This window comes from Medicago truncatula, chromosome 6, assembly GCF_003473485.1.
Source record: "Medicago truncatula cultivar Jemalong A17 chromosome 6, MtrunA17r5.0-ANR, whole genome shotgun sequence".
In the NCBI taxonomy this organism is placed as follows: domain Eukaryota; kingdom Viridiplantae; phylum Streptophyta; class Magnoliopsida; order Fabales; family Fabaceae; genus Medicago; species Medicago truncatula.
In genome coordinates this window covers 12,264,661-12,284,244 of record NC_053047.1, presented here as the reverse complement: position 1 = coordinate 12,284,244, position 19,584 = coordinate 12,264,661, and positions in this window count along the sequence as shown.

Below are 19,584 nucleotides of genomic sequence, written 5' to 3'. Positions count from 1 at the left end.
TAAATATTTTCTTTCAAATAATATGGTTCAAGCTATTCCCGACACATCACGGTTTGCGGAAGGTCAGAATGATATAATAGCGTGGATGATGGAACGTAACGGTAGGTATAATATTAAGACTGACTATAAATTGGCTATGATGAAGTTGCTACATACTAGTCGATTCCAAGTTGAAGGAGAGTGACATAAAATCTGGAAGGTGAATTCCACTCATAAAGCTTGTAATTTGTTATGGAGGATTTACAAAGAGTGTGTTCTTATGTGTCTCCGATTACAAGCACGACATGTACAAATTGAGATGACCTTACCCCGGTGTGATACGATTGTTCAAGATGATTGGCATGATTTTGTGGATTGTGCGGTGGCGCGTGAGAGTTGGTATTAGGCAAGGCTTTCGAATGTGTTGCAACCACGAGTTGGAATTGTGAGCAGTTTAATAAGTTTTGTTTATATGTCGTTCAGAAAGCCGAGACATTGTTGGTCGAGTGGCTTTACTTCTTTCGAAAATTTGTGCTGCACGTAATGATGTCATTGGGAATGACGTTCAACATACTTCAATGAGCATTGGGAGGACAACAATAGATGCATGGGAGCAATTAATGACAAGAGGTTCATAAACAACCCTCACCAGTTGTGCATTGCAGGAAGAATATAGTGCAAGGTAACAACTCAGCTTGGGAGAAACTGAGCGAGACGTGGTGGAAGTGCAATGTAGATGACGCATTCCATGACTGTAACAATATTACATCTTTTAAGTGTTGGGGAATTTATCCGGGCTCAAACAAAATGGCAGCGGGCAAATATGACAGTTTTGGAGGGGAGGCAGCAGCCTCTCGAGACTCTTCACTTTGCTGATGAGAACATATAGGAACAGGTTGTCTTCGAGTCCGACTCTTTCAATATAGTGCAAGCTCTATTGTCTCCGGGCCATGGTGGTTCGGAGTTCTATGCTACTGTTTCTAGTAATATTTATCAGTTATCTTTACATTCCAACTTCGAGGTGAAGTTTGTTAGGAGGCAAGCGAACATGGTTGCTCATACTTTAGCTAGGGCAGCCTGCTCTTGGGCTAGTCACCATATTTTTTATTCTTATTCTTCTTGTATTGAACATTCGTTGATTAATGATAATAGTTAGCTTTGCTTCTGTCCAAAAAAAAAAAATTGACAATGTTGTTCCTATTGCAGTGAATATTTCATATTTTATTGGGATTTATTTTTTTAATTAAAACTTAAAATAATTATATAAAAATAAAATAGTAAATAAAATAATTTACTCACGATGCTTAACTCACGATGACCCAACAAAGTTTCAAAATTGGGAAATTGGGAAAAAATCACTCACGATGCTTAACTCTAATTCTTGCAAACTCGTTAACAAGGCTTTTCATGGATGCACTTAACCAATTCTTATTAAACTCATTTGAGCAACTTTTGTCACCCTTATCCACAACCTAAACATTACTTTTTACTGAAGTACCCACTCGAGCGCCTTCCATGTATGCCTTGCATGCTTCCAGGATACCATGAGCTCAGTTGACGAAATGATCCACAATCATGAGCTTGGCTAACAAAATGGTCTCGAACTAGAAACCCTAGAGCGGTACTCCCTCTCATCATCGTTCACACAAACAAAATTCCAAGATATCATGAGCTCAATTAACGAAATGATCCACAATCATGAGCTTGGCTAACGAAATGGTCTTGAACTAGAAACCCTAGAGCGGTACTCCCTCTCATCATCGTTCACACAAACAAAAATCCAGGATATCATGAGCTCAATTAACGAAATGATCCACAATCATGAGCTTGGCTAACGTCATGAGCTTGGCTAATGAAATGGTCTCGAACTAGAAACCCTAGAGCGGTACTCCCTTTCATCACCGTTCACACAAACAAAATTTCCCCCTGCCTCTACCCCTTGCGGCTGTGCGTGGTATTCACATTTGGTCACCGTCTTTTGTGTTGCTTTCAAACTCATAGGTATGCATCTATCTTTCTTCAATTGTAATTCCCAATTTTTTATTTTTCCAACCTCAGATTGTTTATCCTCCGATAATGTGCTTCATTTACATGCAATTTCCATCAAAGTCTATATTTTTTATATATATTCGGGATTTTTTTTAAAAATTAAAAGAATAATGAGATTCATGATCCAAACATTATTGTGATTTTGAGGCACCTATTATGACAATAATCTATATTTTAGAATAATCCATTCAGTCGATGAACCGATCCACATCTTGAATTGAATTCCCTGTTGCTTTGATAAAGGTATGCATATATCAAACTTCCAACATAAAATTCTGCATTCTTTATTTTCAATTTTTTTTTCATTTGATGCTTAGATTTAGAATTATTTTTCTTTACGTTTAATATATATATATATTGTTTATTACAATCGTGTCTTAATGACCTCACTTATGTTATTTTGCAGAGTATTAGTCCATGTTTCCGAACTATAATTACTTTTCTTAATGATATCTCAGATAAATCAATGAGAAAACTTATGCAGCAAAGTGGAGTTTGCTATTTCTAGAGTCTTTTTATATGTATTTTGATCACAAAGTGGAGTTCACAAGGCAACTTATGCAGCAAAAGAGTAGAAAACTGAAGAAAATACAAAGAAGAGAATCGTGTCACGATTTGGTAAAAACGTGACACGATTTTAGAAGACCAAAATCAAGCTTCGACATTGAAGAAATCGTGTCACGATGGCATAATCGTGGCACGATCGGAGGAAACCCTAATTCAGAGATTTACGAACCAAGGAAAATCGTGCCACGATTTACTTAAATCGTGCCACGATTTTAGGCGGAATTCTGTGCCTATTTAAGCTGAAGTCTATTCCAAAGACCAGGTGACGATTTGGAGAGAGCAAAGTGCGATTTTGAGACCTAAACACGGCTAGGAGGGCGATTTCTTCAACCTTCTATCGGTTCGTTTATGTTTTGATTCCACTATTGATTATGCTATTTGTAAACTCAATTATGAGTAGCTAAATCTCTTAGAGATTAGGTCTGAGATGATTCTTTGTAACCCTAATTGAACCATGTTGCTGTGAAACTCTATTTATTGTGAATGACAATCTAGTTTTTATTCAATTCAATTGTTCTTAATGCTTTTTATATCCTGATCAAATATAAACATGATTTAGTGAGAATGAATGACTACTGACCATAGCTTTCTACTTAGACAGAATTGAATTGTTCTAATAAACAGGGTTAGTCTAGGAATGGATAATCGTTTGTTAGTGATATTAGGTTAACGTTCTTAAAACCTTCAAAGATTATTAGACCACCTAAGGAATTAGGGGCTGTAGTTTGAGAAGAGGGTCCTAATTCAAGGGATTGATTAGGACTATTTTGTTAACTATCGTGGAACTAGAAAATCATTCATAAGAATAGGTGCAGTATACCAATTAAGGGAACATAGATGATTCGAAAGACCTGATCTCATCTCTCTTCATATTTTCTAACCAAATCTATATTTTTTTTAAATCAATCTTTATTTTATGTTATTTAATTTTATGCAATCAAACAAAATCTAAACAAAATAATTTATACATCCTAAATATTTACTTTATTTCTAAATTGAGATTAACACAGTCCTTGTGGGAACGATATTTTTATTACTTCGATAGTATTTAGTACACTTGTACAAAAATCTATCAATAAACAAAGATATTTCTAATTCGAAGCATCGAATGAAAAAAATCAAAAACAAAGAATGCAGAACCTGTATGTTGGAAGTTTGATTTATGCATACCTTTATCAATGCGAGAGAGAATTCCATTCATGATATTGATCAATTTATCAATTGAATGATTTATTCTAAGATATTGATTGTAATTCCATAACAGGTGCAAAAAAACTCACAATCAAAAGTATGTTTGGATCATGAATCTCGTTATTCTTATGATTTTAAAAAAATCTCACATATATACAAAAATATAGACTTTGACAAAAATTGCATGTAAATGAAATACATTATCGAAGGATAAACAATCTAAAGTTGGAAACACAGAAAATTGCGAACTACCAATGAAGAAAGAGAGATGCATACCTATGGGTTTGGAAGTGTCAACAAGAGACATTGATGTAATGTGAAGATCACGCGCAGCTGCAATGGTGGGAGGCAAGGGGCCGACATTTTGTTTTTGTGAACTATGGAGAGAGAGAGAGAGAGAGAGAGAGAGAGAGAGAGAGAGAGAGTACTTCTCTAGGGTTTCTCAACAAAGTCCTCTAAAAATTTAAACAAACCTTTAGAGGGTATCTTAATGTATTGATACCTGCTCGTTAAGCGTAGACCTTGTATGGAAACTAGAACCTATAGAGTTATGGAATCCATTTTTCCATTGCATTACCCCAATGAGTGTGAAGTATACTAAGACATATATAACCATGTTGAATTATTTGACTCTATTCTCTTGATCGAGAGCGGTTTGCTGCCATAAAAAAAAGTGACAACAACGTAATACCTATATTTCTATTGCTTCTAAACAGAGAAAAAGAAAAGAAGATATTCTAGGTTGACTCACCGCTAACGAAAATTAGTTTCACTGGGAAACAATTGGTGAAGATTGGATTGTTGAAGGAGGATAAATGTAATGTGCAGCATTTGGATATGAATTCAATATTTAGGATGAAACTGATATAATAATGAGATTAATAAATTGTAAACAATTGGAATTGAAACTGACATAATGAAGAAACAGTGAAGAATTGGAATTGAAACTGTCAAGCTAATATAATGTGAATGAGAAACGGTACTAATGAAGTTAATAGAAAGATGAAATGTCTATTTAATAATAATAGAATAGATAGATAGATAGACAGACAGATGGATAATAATAGATGTGAATATTACAAGCTATTTTATAACAGAAATTCTAAGCAAACTGACCCGGCAAACGATCATTTTAGCCCACTTCTTCGTACGCTGATCAAGAAATAGGTTCATCTTAATCTGATATAAATAAGACAAGAGCATAAAAAAAGTGTGTCTTTGAAAGTATAAAAAATATAAAGTTAACGGCTTCATCGAGGAATTTTCACGATTATGGTGATGGTTAGAAGTGTCACTAATAGTGTGTCGAATTGCTTAAGACTTTGGAATTTCCTCGTAATTTCATATTTGAAATTTGAATGGCATGAGCTGCAACTGCTACCTTCTTTATCATCATTTTTAAATTTGGTGGCAGCCAGTTTCTTGCCTGCATGTAGAAGCTTCATAATGGAATTTGGATTGTCAACCAAACTAGTAGACTTTATTTTATTGTGGAAATATTTCGACAAACAATTAGACTTGGATGCTTCTACTCCTAATGAAAGATTCAAAACACAATCAGTGCATTGTGATGCAACTGATTCAACATGTAAAAATAATTGAGAAGAAGACAACTCTGTTCTAGAAGAGCGATCAACATGATTGATTACAATTTGAAAATCAGAACTACCACTTCTCGAATCTTGGAATTTGTGACCTCTAACGACCAAGAAGGATGAGAGGATTCTGTCGCATATAATCCTTGATATGACACTTGATTCTTGGATTTTGTGACCTCTAACGACCAAGAAGGATGAGAGGATTCTGTCGCATATAATCCTTGATACGACACATATTCTTGGTAGAGTTGCCGATTCAATAGCTGATTGTTACAGATCAATGTAAATGTTTCCGTCCTCTTGAAGCTAGAGCATCTATTTTTGAAACTATCAATTGCTACTATGATTGTTGTCACGATCTTGAATACTTGAAGATAAAATAGAACATGATTTTTCTTGATCGCAAACTCTCTAGCCCTATATGGAAACCTGACAATGTTCGTGATTCCTAAGAAGGTTGGCACCCTAACCGCGAAAATTAAATAGCTGAAACAAAAAAAAGAAGAACAATGCTGAAATGTTTAATGTGGATTTACTATGCTTTGATGGGGTTTCCATATGAATGTGATCGATCAGAATTGGAGAGAGAGGTCTTACACGTTTGCTTGATTTGAGGCAAAACCAAGAGACATCCATAAGTTTCAATCGATTTGAAATTACTAATGATGAACAAGATGTTTAGCTAGGTAAGGATAAATTAAGGGTATTAGGTGATTTTTTGTAGAAATTGCTTGAGAAAGGGTATTCATGTGTTATGAATACATTATGGAAGAAGACGCCGAGAAATGAATGAAACGGTTTTGTAGTTACAACAAACTTTTGCTTGAGAAAGGGTATTCATGTGTTATGAATACATTATGTACAATTACATCTCGAAAAGTTTGTTGTAAATACAAAACAATTTCTTCCATTTCTCTACTTCTTCTTCAATACTTGTACTCATAACACTCGAATACTCATTTTTTAAGCACTTTACACGACAAATTAACATACATCTTCACTATATCCTTAATTGACTAGAGATCCCGATCATCATCATCAAGTTTAAACCGTTTGCTGAAACTTGTCGATGTCTATAATTTATGCCTCAAATCAAGCAAATAGTACGTCCTCTCCAATTCTGATCGAACACACCCATGTGGAAACCCAATCAAAACATGGTAATCCACGTTAAACATTTCAGCATTGGTCATTTTTTGTTTCATCTGTTCAATTTTTGTAGTTATGGTGTCAACCTTCGCAGGAATCTCATTACAGCAAACATTGTAGGGTTTCCATACAAGTGTTTAAGATAGTGACAAAGATGATGGTAGAAATGAAGAGTTTAAAAATTTGATACTCAAGCTTTAAGTGCATGGAAACATTTGGGTCCATTGACAACGTTCTTTTACAACAAACTATTAAATCAACAATTCTACCAAACATGTGTGTCATATGAAGAACTACTTTCAAACATATATAATCCTACACATCATGAGAAAGATTCAAAGCAAAGTGTTAAAGAAATATTTACAAGTTATAAGAGATGATATTCTCAATCTAGTACAAGAAATGACAAATACCATGTTACACAAACCACTAATATTAAGCTCTTGTGAGAGAGTTTGGGAGAACTTATTCAAACAGTTTATGATATGTTCATAAAAAAATTTCAACTTATTTTCATAAACTCTCCAAAATAACTTATCAAAAACAGTTTTAGCCAATACAAAACAATTTAACCTTATTTTGAGTCTGTGTTGCACCTTTATTGGTGAAAAAAGATTAATTTTTAAAATGACATATTCATTTTAGAAGTTCTAATCTATTTGCTGCCAATTTTCAAATAAAATAAAATTAGATCGGAAAAAAGATAATCTAAAAACATTCAAATGTAAAATTGTTTTGCACAGCTTCTCTAACAAATGATATTTTATTTTTTTCCAAAACTATTAAAACTCTAAAATTAATCTCTACAACTAGAATATTAACTATCAATTCCTTATTTATAATCCGTGGAAATAGTTTATAAATAATAAGAACTTACTTATTTATTTATTTTTTCTGAAAGAATAAGCGCTTATACAATAAGTTACAATTTTTTTTTTGGAGGAAAATATAAGTTACAAATTAATTATATCATCCAATAAGACCTATGTTACCCCAAAATCCTTATATTCGATCATCCCGCAAACCTAAATAAAGTATTTTTTATTTTTTTAAAAAACTCGGTATCGATCCAAAGACCTCCGAGAGACCAATCCCACCATCCACTACCAATGGAAAATTTTGGCAGTCAAAGAGATTCAAAACCGAGACCTATGTTCCGGCAATCACCGGTCAACTTTTCTTTTATTTAAAACCCTAAATTATAAAGAAGCAAAACATCTTTCTAAGCAATCAACACATAGCAAGAAAATCACTTATAAAGAACTTTTCTTTTAGAAGTTCTTTACTATATGATAATCAAGTGACAAGAAATAAAAGTCATGTATTGCAATTATCTCATAATAATAAAATTGAAGAAGAGTGAAAGTAAAACAATGTTGGTCCACTATACACCTTATTAATACAATGGTCCATCAACTAATTTTCAGTTTTAATTTTGGTCTAGTAAGTCTAAAAATCATCATTTTGGTCCATCTTGTTTTCCTCCGTTGGTCAAAAAGTCCTTCGCTGTTAATTTTAACTTTAAATGTCTAAAGTGGAACACAAACAATGTTGGTCCACTATACACCTTATTAATTCTTTTAATTTTAACCGTTCGATCTATTTTTATAAAAAAAAAGTGAATGTTGGATCATGAAGTCCATCTTATCTTATGGTATGCCATCAGTTTAAGAAGCAATATATGATTTTTGGATTAGGGTTTTTAGAGATTAAAAAAATGTGGTGTTTCAAATTTTAAACACAAACTGAGCAATGTAAGAAAGAAGAAGAAGACCGGCCTTCAAATCTAAATTTCAAAAAGTACTGAATAAAAATAGGCTTAATACATCCCTCGATCCCTTAACTTATTTTAATTTTTCGGTGTGGTCACTTAACTATTAAACGTTTCAATTTGGTCCTTATCTTTGTTTTCGTCATCAATTTGATCATATTTTATTGATTTTAAATCCCTAAAAAAGAAGACCGTTGGATAAAGGAAGTTCATCATATCTAACCGTGTACCACCAACACCTAACTATCTGAAATTTAATTTTCAAAAATAATATAAATTCCTTTATATTAATTTAGAAATAAAAAAATTTCTAAAAAATTGGAAAATTAATTTTCGAAAATAAAAAAAAATCTTAAAATTTTGAAAAAAATTCAGCAATTTTTTTTTAAAAAAAATCTGGAAAATTACTTTTAATTTGGAAAGAAAAATCTGAACTTTTTCGAAATATATATTCTAATAAATATAATTCATATTTTTTTCAAAAATAAAATGATTTAAAAAAATTCAGGAATTTAATTTTCAAAATACAAAAAAAGCAAAAATTCAAAGTTTAAAAAAAAATGTCAGATTTTTTTCGAAAAAAAGTTTTTAATTTTTTTTCTTTCAAAAAGACGAATTTAAACCCAAAAAATTAATAAAACTTAGAAACACACAGATCTATTTTTTTTTCTTCAGATTCTCGAAATACACCACAACAACAATCAGTTCCCATTTCTCCATCAATCTGAGCTTTCTTCAAATCAAATCCAAATTTATTTCACAAAATCAATCCAGCAAAACAAAACACAACACAATAAAGAAAAAAGGAAACCATGAGGCTTCAAAGTCCAAAACAGTGAACACAAAAAACAAAACAAATGCCAAACTGTTATTGTCCATTATCAGGCGCGGTGGTGGGGTCGTTTTCCGGTGCGGTGGTCGCCGAGAAAATTCACCCGTTTGTGGTTTTTCTTTGTGGGTTTTGTAGAGAATATGAAGGAGAGTATGTTTATGGTGGTGGTTTGTCATGAAACAATTTGTGGTGGTTTAGATCTAATAATGAAAGTGGCGGTTTGGAGACTAAAATATGTCTCCGATCCAAAATTAAATTTCAGAATGAGATAGAGAAAGAAGAGAGTATGTAGATTATGTATTTTGTTTGACAAAAGATGGCCGGAAACACCACGGTGGGTGGCCGGAAAATTCGGTTGGAAATGAGGAGAGGGAGAGTATGGCTTTGTTTTGTAGAGAGAGGAAGGAAGAAAAGGAAATGAAAGAAGAGTGGAGTAGATTTTGTAAAGAGAGGAAAAAATTATGTTTTTTTTTTTCATTTGGATTTTTGTTCATGAATGTTGGTGAAAATGATATGAATATGATGAAGAAAAGTGAGGAAGAAGATGAAGAAAGGGAGAAATAATTAAGTGTTGTTGACTCACCGTAAGAGAAAATACACCTGTGTAATCCAATGACCCTCCTTTTAAAAAAAAAATCAAACGGTTTAAATTAGAATAATTAATAGGATCTATGGTGGACCATTTTTAAAGTCGGTCCACCATAGACATTTGGGGGTTAAAGTTAACAGTTATGACCTTTTTGACTGACGGAGCAAAACCAAGAGGACCAAAATGTGAGTTTTACAATTTATGGGATCAAAATGTAAACACATAATTATTTAGAGGATCAAATGTCCAATTAAGCCAAATATAATAAACTGATGGAAAAGGGAGAACTCAATAAAAAAGAAGAAAAACAGTGAAAGCATTCATCAAGAAAACAACTAAACTTGAAGGTTGACTTTCATGTCCAAGGGGTGATCATCTGGAGAAACATTAAACATTCAACATCAGTCTGGAGAGACGGTGCTAATAATACTCATAATCATTTTGGGAGGTGGAAATTTTATAAATCTTTTAATCTTTATTTTTTTGAATTACAGTTTCCTGCTAATTAATTTAATTTCTTGAACACATTCATGCAATGATTTATGTTTATTTATGTTAGGATCATGATACTTTAATTGAAATACTAAGATTTAGAGTGTGAGCAAGTTTATTTTATATGAATGGTGTGTGCTTGCTTTCAAATCTTTTATTGAATGCATGAATGCTGTTAAGCTCTGAACATCCAAGGTTTTCGTTGAATCATCAATAAATGCATGGTAATGATAGCAAATTTGATGACACCAAAGTCAAGGTAAACGTTTATAGCTTTTCTAGAATGTCTACATGAATGTAACTTTTTGTAAATCTATGCCATTTATTGCCCCGCAATTACTTGTGCAAAATTGAATTCACTTAGAGCTGGCCTAAATGTGATAAGACTTTTCATTTTTACGATTTGCATATGAGACCGATAATTACTTTTTGAGTAAATTACACTTCTCTTCCCTTAAAAATGTTTGAATTACACTCATCTCTTCTCTTAAGTTAAGATATACACCTCTTCCCTCTTATTCAAAACATATTAGAAAACATTTCACTCATGATACTACATCTTAGAAATCGTGGTTGGGCCTAACACAACCCCACAAAACCGGCTTATGAGGTGAGGATTGCCCCCACTTATAAACAAATTGTTAGACCAACTCCTAACTGATATGAGACTCTTAGCACTACACTCTAAGGTTATCAAATCAAACTAAAGTTATGCTGAAAGAAAATGCTGGAAATGTAAACTGATAAAAAATAAAGACTTCATTCATTGCCTTTGAAAGAGGCAGCTCATACACTTAAAAGCTAGGGTTGGTGTTCCCATAGATAGGTGCTAGTGGGCTCTGGGCCAATTATTACAATAATATAAAACTGATACTGCCATAAAGGCCATTATTTCTTGAATATAAAGTCTTTAGCCCAAAAGGGCTGTGTGGTCTCTCTTCTAGGCCTAGTCTAGTCCAGCTTGCTAATAACTTCCATCTCCTAAGAGAAGTTTGATCTACATTCTTTTTTTCTCTTATGTTAAAATCTATCCTTTACATCCTCAATAATTTTTTTATTACTAATAATCTAGGAAAAAAATAATAATTTAACACACTTGGAATAAAATAGTGTTTCAGGTCTATTTTAATATAATCGAAATCTAAATACATATTTTTCGTTATTTTTTATTCACAATTTCGTTAACATATGATTTTAAACTCTATTTAAAAATATGAAACAAACTAAAATAAAAATTACTAAAGACAATAAAGTATGGTTATCTAAAAGTTAATTTCATTTGCAAATTTTATTTATTTTTTCTCTCAATCACAGGATTAGAGGCATTGAGTTTAAAACATACTCCACCCACATTGCATTCGAGTACAAAAACAAAAGGGAAATATAATTTTTTTTAATTCTAAAAAGGCTTTCAAAAAAATTCCATGGAAATCTAAGAACTGTTTTATTTAAGGTTAATCACTTATGCAAAATTCAGAAAAAAAACATCAAAACGTCTTAAAGACAGAAGGCAGATCTTGCAATTTTATTTAAGATCTTGTTAACGAGTGTCTTTGAGTCACTCTTTAAACATCCTAAATTTAACAATTATTCTTTTAAGAAGTCAACTATTACAATTTTCAATACACAACTTTTCATACAAAATTTACTAATTAAAGTGGAGGCACTCGTTAACATTTCCCTTTTATTTATTCTAATTTCATTCTTCTTGTATTTTTAGGTGTAATTTATTCATGATCAATGTTCACTAAAAATGTATTTATCAAAGCAATGTTAAGGAGATGGGAGGACAATAACATTTTCTATTCTTTTTTCATTCAACTGTTGCTTCTTTTTCTCTAAGGTTCCCATTGCACACTCTTTGGACCTTCATTGTGACATGAAACTTGTCCATTCTAAAGAACCATTAAAACATGATATGGCATTTTTTAATGCATACTGGTTTTATACATTGAAATCTATAAATTTTTGGTGGTGGTAATTTTAACAACCATTTTACACTTTCTTATACTCCATTTGATTTCATACCTTAAAAAAAAAAAAAAAGTAAATTCACAAAACATATCGATCCTCCCTAAGAAGGAAAAGAGCATTAGAATATTGTGAAGCTTTTGTGTTGTTGAGGAACACTTTGCATTGACAGGGGAAGAAATCCATGGACCTATTTGCAGATCGTACGTTTTTTTTCTTTTCTTTTTTTCATTAAAGAACGCAGAACCGGTAATTACTAGTATCAGATTTTAAAATAACGGTGACGTGGACCAATAGATGAGAGTTTCTCCTTAGCATTGCTTTAATTTTATTACATCTAAAAAAATTGTGCCGCTGCCTCTTCCGGCCACCCGTGAGCAATTCCACCATTTCCTGTTTACTATATAACACCAAAAAGTCTTCATCTTGTTTATCCACATACGGTTTTGGTCTTCTATAGCTAAGGAATTTTTCACAGTCCTTAACTCCAATTCTTGAAAACAATGTAACAAGCTCTTTCATATGTCGACTTAAATCATCCTTAAAATGCTCATATATTAAAAATTGTTCACTCTTATGAACAACTTGAACACCACCACCTTTTACAAAAGAACCCACTCGAGTACCTTCCATGTGACAAATATAGGGTACCTATTATTGAAATGGTGTACTACATTTAAATAAGGATGTGTCGAATTATATATGTTTGAATAAGACTACATTTAAAAGTAGTCCTTCAAATGACATATATAAAATTATAAGTTCTAAATTCCTATTTCAAAATAAATATATGCACACCACTTAGGAAAAGACTTAATAAGCTTTTCATATTGAAAAATATGATAGTAATCAAACCTACAATTTCAAAAGCAATGTTAGAGTTTCATATCCATTTTGGCCACTCCGCGCCGCGATAGCGTCAGTAGCGGCCGTTATTTACAACAAAGACAAGTATATCACCTTGAATAAGGAAAATTTAAAAATAAATGTGAATATTACAAGCAATTTTATAACAGAAATGCTAAAAAAACTAACCCGGCAAACTCTCCTCCAAAATCTTCCACTCTTTCTGGATTACTTTAGCCCAATTGTTTGTACGCTGATCAAGAAAGAAAATAGGTTCATCTTAAACTGTTATATATAAGATAAAAGCATAATCAAAATTGTTAATTTATATATTCCATTTTGATTTCTTCAAAAAAAAAAGTGTTTTTGAAAATATGAAAAATATAAAGTTACCGGCGTCATCGAGGACATTTCACTAGCATAGTGATGGTCATAATCGTAGTCACTAATAATGTCGAATTGCTTAAAACTTTGGAATTTCCTCGTAAAACTCTCAGATTTAGATGTTTCTACTCCTGCTGAAAGATTCAAACCACGACCGATGTGTTGTGATGCAACTGATTCAACTTGAGAAGGCTGAGAGGATTTTGTCGCAGATTATTTTTAGCATATGAATGTCTGTCATTTGAAGGACTACTTTTAAATGTAGTCTTATTCACACATATATAATTCGACACATCCTTAAAAGTATTCCAAACAAAGCTAAAAAACATTTACAAGTTAGAAAATATAATATTCTCAATCTAGAGCAAGAAATGGCAAATGTCATGCTATACAAACCTCAACTTGATGAGTGACTTCAACTGCCTTCCTCTTGTTACTTTTACCGACTTTTTCACCGATTATCACTAAATCATCAGAGTCATTATCATCGTCGTCAATGACAATCACGTCGTGCAAAATGGCCTAAAAAATTAAAATACACTAATTATATGTTGTAAAATAACATTCATTGAGCAAGTAAAGCTACGTTGGCCAGTGATGTACGCCAATTTCCTGTTATACCCCTGCGTGATGTGCGCAAGTTAACTCACGCACGTTGGCCAATGGTTGGAGCTGAATAACAAACGTTTTTTTTTTTTTATCTTTGGTCAGTTTTTCAACATTCAATCTACACATTTTTTTTACCCATTATACAAGTTTTTTTTACCACATTAATGGTATTTATAACTTATACTACCATTCTCACCTATAAATACCCCTTCATACTTCCTTATTTTCTCACACCATATCACATTCCCTCCCTCCTCACTCTCTCCCTCTATTTTCTCTTTTTTTTTTTCTTCAATAGTCTCTTTGGGAAGCAAAAGTACCGTGGGTAAAATGAATCTTCTTGTGATATAAAAAGAACAGATTTAAATTTAGCCCAAGGGTTGATGATGTATTTTTCCCAAGAAGGCTGCTCATTATTTTATCCCAAGTAGATTTAGTGAATTCGAATAAATTATTGTATTGTATAAATTCTATTAATAAAATGAGATATTGTTATATGCCTCAGTTTTGCTCATTCCTTTTTATTTATATTTTCTTTTATTTTCTAATTTTGTATTTAATGAATAAATATTAATTTAGTTCATTTCCTTTTATTTATATTTGTATTTATTTAATGAATAAAGTCGAATCAATATTTATTTTAAGTTCATAAATAAATTAGAATAAAGTAAATACGTAAATAAATTAATTTTATCTAAGTAAATAAATTAGAATAAACTGAACAAATAATTTAACAAATAAATTATTAGGGACCACTAAATAATTTTGGAGACCTAGTCGCCTCTCCCTTTTCTCTCTTCTCTCACCTAATCTCAACACCTCCGTGCCATCTCTCCCCCCCACATAAACAAATTGAGCTCTCACTTATCTCTTTTGATGTAGCTTTCAACATCGGTTGTACGAGGAGTGGTGATGGCCCTCCGCACCACCCTGGTTCTCAAACTCCGACAGCTTGCATCCGGTGGTTTTGGAATGGGTTGGTTTCTTTTAATCCATCCTTGGATCCGCTTTTGCCGACTCCGTTTGTAACACCCCGTTTTCCCAACGTGAAAATTTCATTTATTTAATCAGAGTAATCCACCTAAACGGAATGTCACATTCTTTTCTTAAAATCATAAACTGTATAAATAACTATTTATCCTTTAAAATTCAATAACTAAAAAGTCTTTAATACTTCGCAGCGGAAATTATTCAATAATCAAAACAGTCTTTGGCACGAAGGCCTCTTTACAATTATGTCATAAAAAATTCATTCTAAAAAGATAGTCATAACTCTTCAGAAACAATACGTAAGGAATAGAAAGCAATAACAAATTCCCATCCCGTTACGTATCAGAGCACCTAAAGACACTTCAGCCACCACTCCTACTAATCATTAATACCTGCAAGTTACTCATACGAAGAGCAACATTTTCAAGCAGAAGGGGTGAGATTTCACAAAACAATAATATCAAGCATATAATTCAATAATTATATTTAACAACACAAATAACTTCATCTATTAGTAATAATAATTCTTCATGTAATAATTCTTAATAACTCAACCAACTTCTAATTATCATTTAACACATATTAACCAAATCGTAACAAACATAGATCATCACATCATAGTCATAATTCATATATAGCATAACAACATCTTAATCCTAATTCATATACAACATAACAACATCATTAATTCATAATAATAATTATTCATCAAACATCTCATTATCAATTCATTAATAAAAGACAACTTATCAATTTAACATAAACATCATCAAGTACACTTAACAACTCATAGATATCATCATGTAATCATCATCATTAATAACTTTAAAACAACACAATATAAACATCATTAAGCCTAATTTCGATTCCTTAATTCATCTTAATCATTATCTAAGGTCTAAGGACAGTTTCTACATCTTTTTAACAAGTTTCCACCGTTTAATTATCAATTCTATCAATTTGACCTAATTTCCGATTCTTCTTAAACTCATCCTAATTCATGTTAAACTTAACTATTGATTCACATACTTAATAGAATTGCAAAGTTAGTCTCACCCTTACCTTAATACACAAAATCGCAGCCCTCCTCTAGGTCTCTCCCTCTTCTCTTGGCTTTTCTCCCTTTTCTCCAAAAGCAGTCGTACGTACGTTATGTTTTTCTAAACTAGGTCTCTCCTATTTATATAAATCTTTAACATACTTATTTTTCTATTAAATCCGAATATTAATATTCTATTCTAATATATACATATATATAAAATATTTCTATAACAATAATAAATAACAAATATATCTCTACAACATATATATATTTCCATAACAAATCATTTATATATCCATAGCAAATGACATATATTTCTACAACAAATCATGTATATATTTTTATAACAAATGACATATATTTCTACAACAAATCATACATATTTCTATAACAGATTATATATATTTCTACAACAAATCATACATATTTCTATGATAAATAACATTTATTTCTATAACAAATCATGTATATATTTCTATAACGAATCATATATATTTCTGAACCAAATAACATATATACATTTCTAAATCAAATAACATATATTATATTTCTAAATCAAATAGCATATATATTATATTAATAAATATATAACATATATCATAACAAAATATCACTCATCAAAATAAATCATATAAATCACACAAATCATATAAGTATATTCTAAACTCATTTAAAATAATCAAATAATTAGAGAGGGCGTTACACCGTTAGTCGTAGTTGGTTTGAGGCCGATGGTTCGATCAAGATGGTACTTTTTGTTATAACGACGGTGTTGCTGGTTTTTGTGGCAACAATGTGCGTATGTTCTTGTTTTGTTAGGTTTGCCTTTCTATCGGTGGTACAAGGGTTGTGATGTGGTGATGTATTCAGTTTCTGGATGGTTAGTGTGGCGATTTGTTTTCAAATTTATCGCCTCTGTGCCGATAGGTAGGTGTTGTTATATCTGTTGCGGTTGTTTCAGGCTCCGCCGACAGAATACGATTTGTTTTATTTGTTGTTGGTATGAAGGTCCATGTTCCGGTGTGTGTTGACTCGGTTTAGGGTCGTGACGCTGCGTTGAAATGGATGGTTTTGGCCCGAAAGGGCATTGTTAACAACGATTCATACGCCGGGAGAAACCCTCATCAGTCTATTTGATGTTAGGCAATTTAGCTCGAAAGAGACGTTAGGCTTGTTGCTATTGCAAAGAGTTGTTGGTTCTTGGATTTGATCTGTGTTGACGGTTGATCCATACGCCGCACTTTAGACTTCCCCTAGTGTTGTTTTCATTTTTTGTACCACCTGATTGGGTAGACTTACACTTTGCGTGGATTTACTAGGTTAGGTTTATGTCCCCCAATTTTTTTGTTATTTCTTTTTCCTTTTTTTTAATAATATATATGAGCACCTGCCATTTTATGTCATTGTGCTCTTGCCTTATAAAAAATAAAATAAAATAAAATAAATAAACAAATTAGAATAAAGTGAACAAATAAATTAGAAAATAAATAAATTATAATAAAGTGAAAAAATAAATTAGAACAAAGTAAATAAAATAAATATGAATAAAGTAAATAAAATAATTTGAATATAGTAAATAAATTAAAAAAAAAAGTGAGTTAAGTCACTATGCGTGACTTAAGCCACGCAACGTAACTTAACGGCGCAATTTTTTACACTTCCGTTAGTTAACTAACGCATGGGTAGCTTGGGTATTTCAGATGGGCGCGAACGATACTTGCGGGAGAATAGCAGAATTCTATATATAAGGAAAAGAGTAACCGACCGAAAGAGTAGTTACGTGGGCTTAATGAAATTTTAGATCCCAATCCTAAACATTTCTTTTTAGACCCCTCGATATCTCTTAGATCCCCCCAACATTATATTTTGACCCTTAATATACTCACAATATGTCCCAAAGAATTTTGGAGTTATTTCTTGAAAGACTGTTTTACCACCAATATATGTGTTCTTAGACGCTGGCGGAGATACTGGTGGATCTTTAGAGGCCATGGTCCCCCACCGCCCAACCCCCACATTTTGAAAAGAAAAAAAAAAGTTATACACTAAAACTATACTATAGTATATTAAAATGTTTCATCATGTATAATTAGGCTATGGTCCCCACAGTTAATCTAATTAAAATGTTTATTTTTTTTGTTAAAAAAAGTGTGTTGTATTCATTAAAAAAAAGTTAAGAATATCATTTATTTTATGAATAAAAATATTTGTTCTAGATCAGTCATAGCGCCAATTCCAAACAAATACATGGACCCAAAACCGTCGAAACAAGACATTAAAGCATGAGTGAGCACGCTAGTTCCGGTGCATATCATCGTTCTGAAGCACGCCCCTATGCTTCCTGCACTGTACACATGGCTACCAACGGCTCCTGATGAGGCACTGAATTACATGAAAGTCGTCAGCGCCTTCTTCTCCTATATAAGGGTGACTCCACGTCACCCTCAAGGTACAATTCATTTCCCATACATTTTTACACATTCAACCTCATTTCCTACACAGACTTGAGTGTTGGAGTGTGAACGTGCCTGCATGCACCTTTCGTTGCACCGTGACATTTGCACCACCACCGTGCTGAAGCAACACACGCCACCGTTGCCTTCATCCGTTCATTAATCAATATCAAATTTAATATTAAATTTTAAATATTTTAACCTAGTAAAATGAATATAAATATTTTTTAACAAGTAACCATCGATCAAAAAGTTGAGTTCAAATCTGAAGCAGTGTTAAACTTCTTAAAGGAGTGATATGTGACTCAATGTCGTCATATCCGGTTCGAGTGATTAGTCTCTACAACTACTGCCGGCTAGATACCTGATTCACACAAAAGTAGTCATCAATCATGAAGAATCGTTAGAATGTAAGGTGACACTTATATGCAACAATTTCTTTTTGTTCAACTAAATTCGTGGTCACGCTTTCTATTTTAAATTTGGTTTGCATGTTGTGAGACTCTTTTTCTTGGTAATGTACAGGGTTCGAATCCTAAACCTTATATATATTATGCATTATCCTTACCAATTGATTTAAGCTCACGGGAACCACATCTTGTGAGACTATAAACCATTTCTAATTGTCGTATACGTCCTAAATACACCAATGGATTTGATTCTTTGAATTGTTTTATTAAATAAACTTTAATAAGACGATTAAAAAATGATAGTGTATAGTACACCATTTCAATAATAGGTATCCTACATGTGTCCCCTTAAAAAAAGTTGAAAAAGTATAAAGACTTTGTCGTAGAATCTTATGTGAACCATGATGACATCGTTCATCACCCTTTACACGTACGAGGATATATCCTCATTTAAAATTTCACATGACTTTACCTTTTTCTTTCTATACGATAGTGAAAGTAATTCTATTAAAAATTAAATATCTACAAGAAACGGAGATATATAAATATAAAATACATTAAGGATGTTTGAACAATATAAAACATATTTTCTCTTTAAAAAAAATTATCAGAAAAATATAACTTATATTTTGTGTATTTTATAAGAAAGGCACACTTCTTTT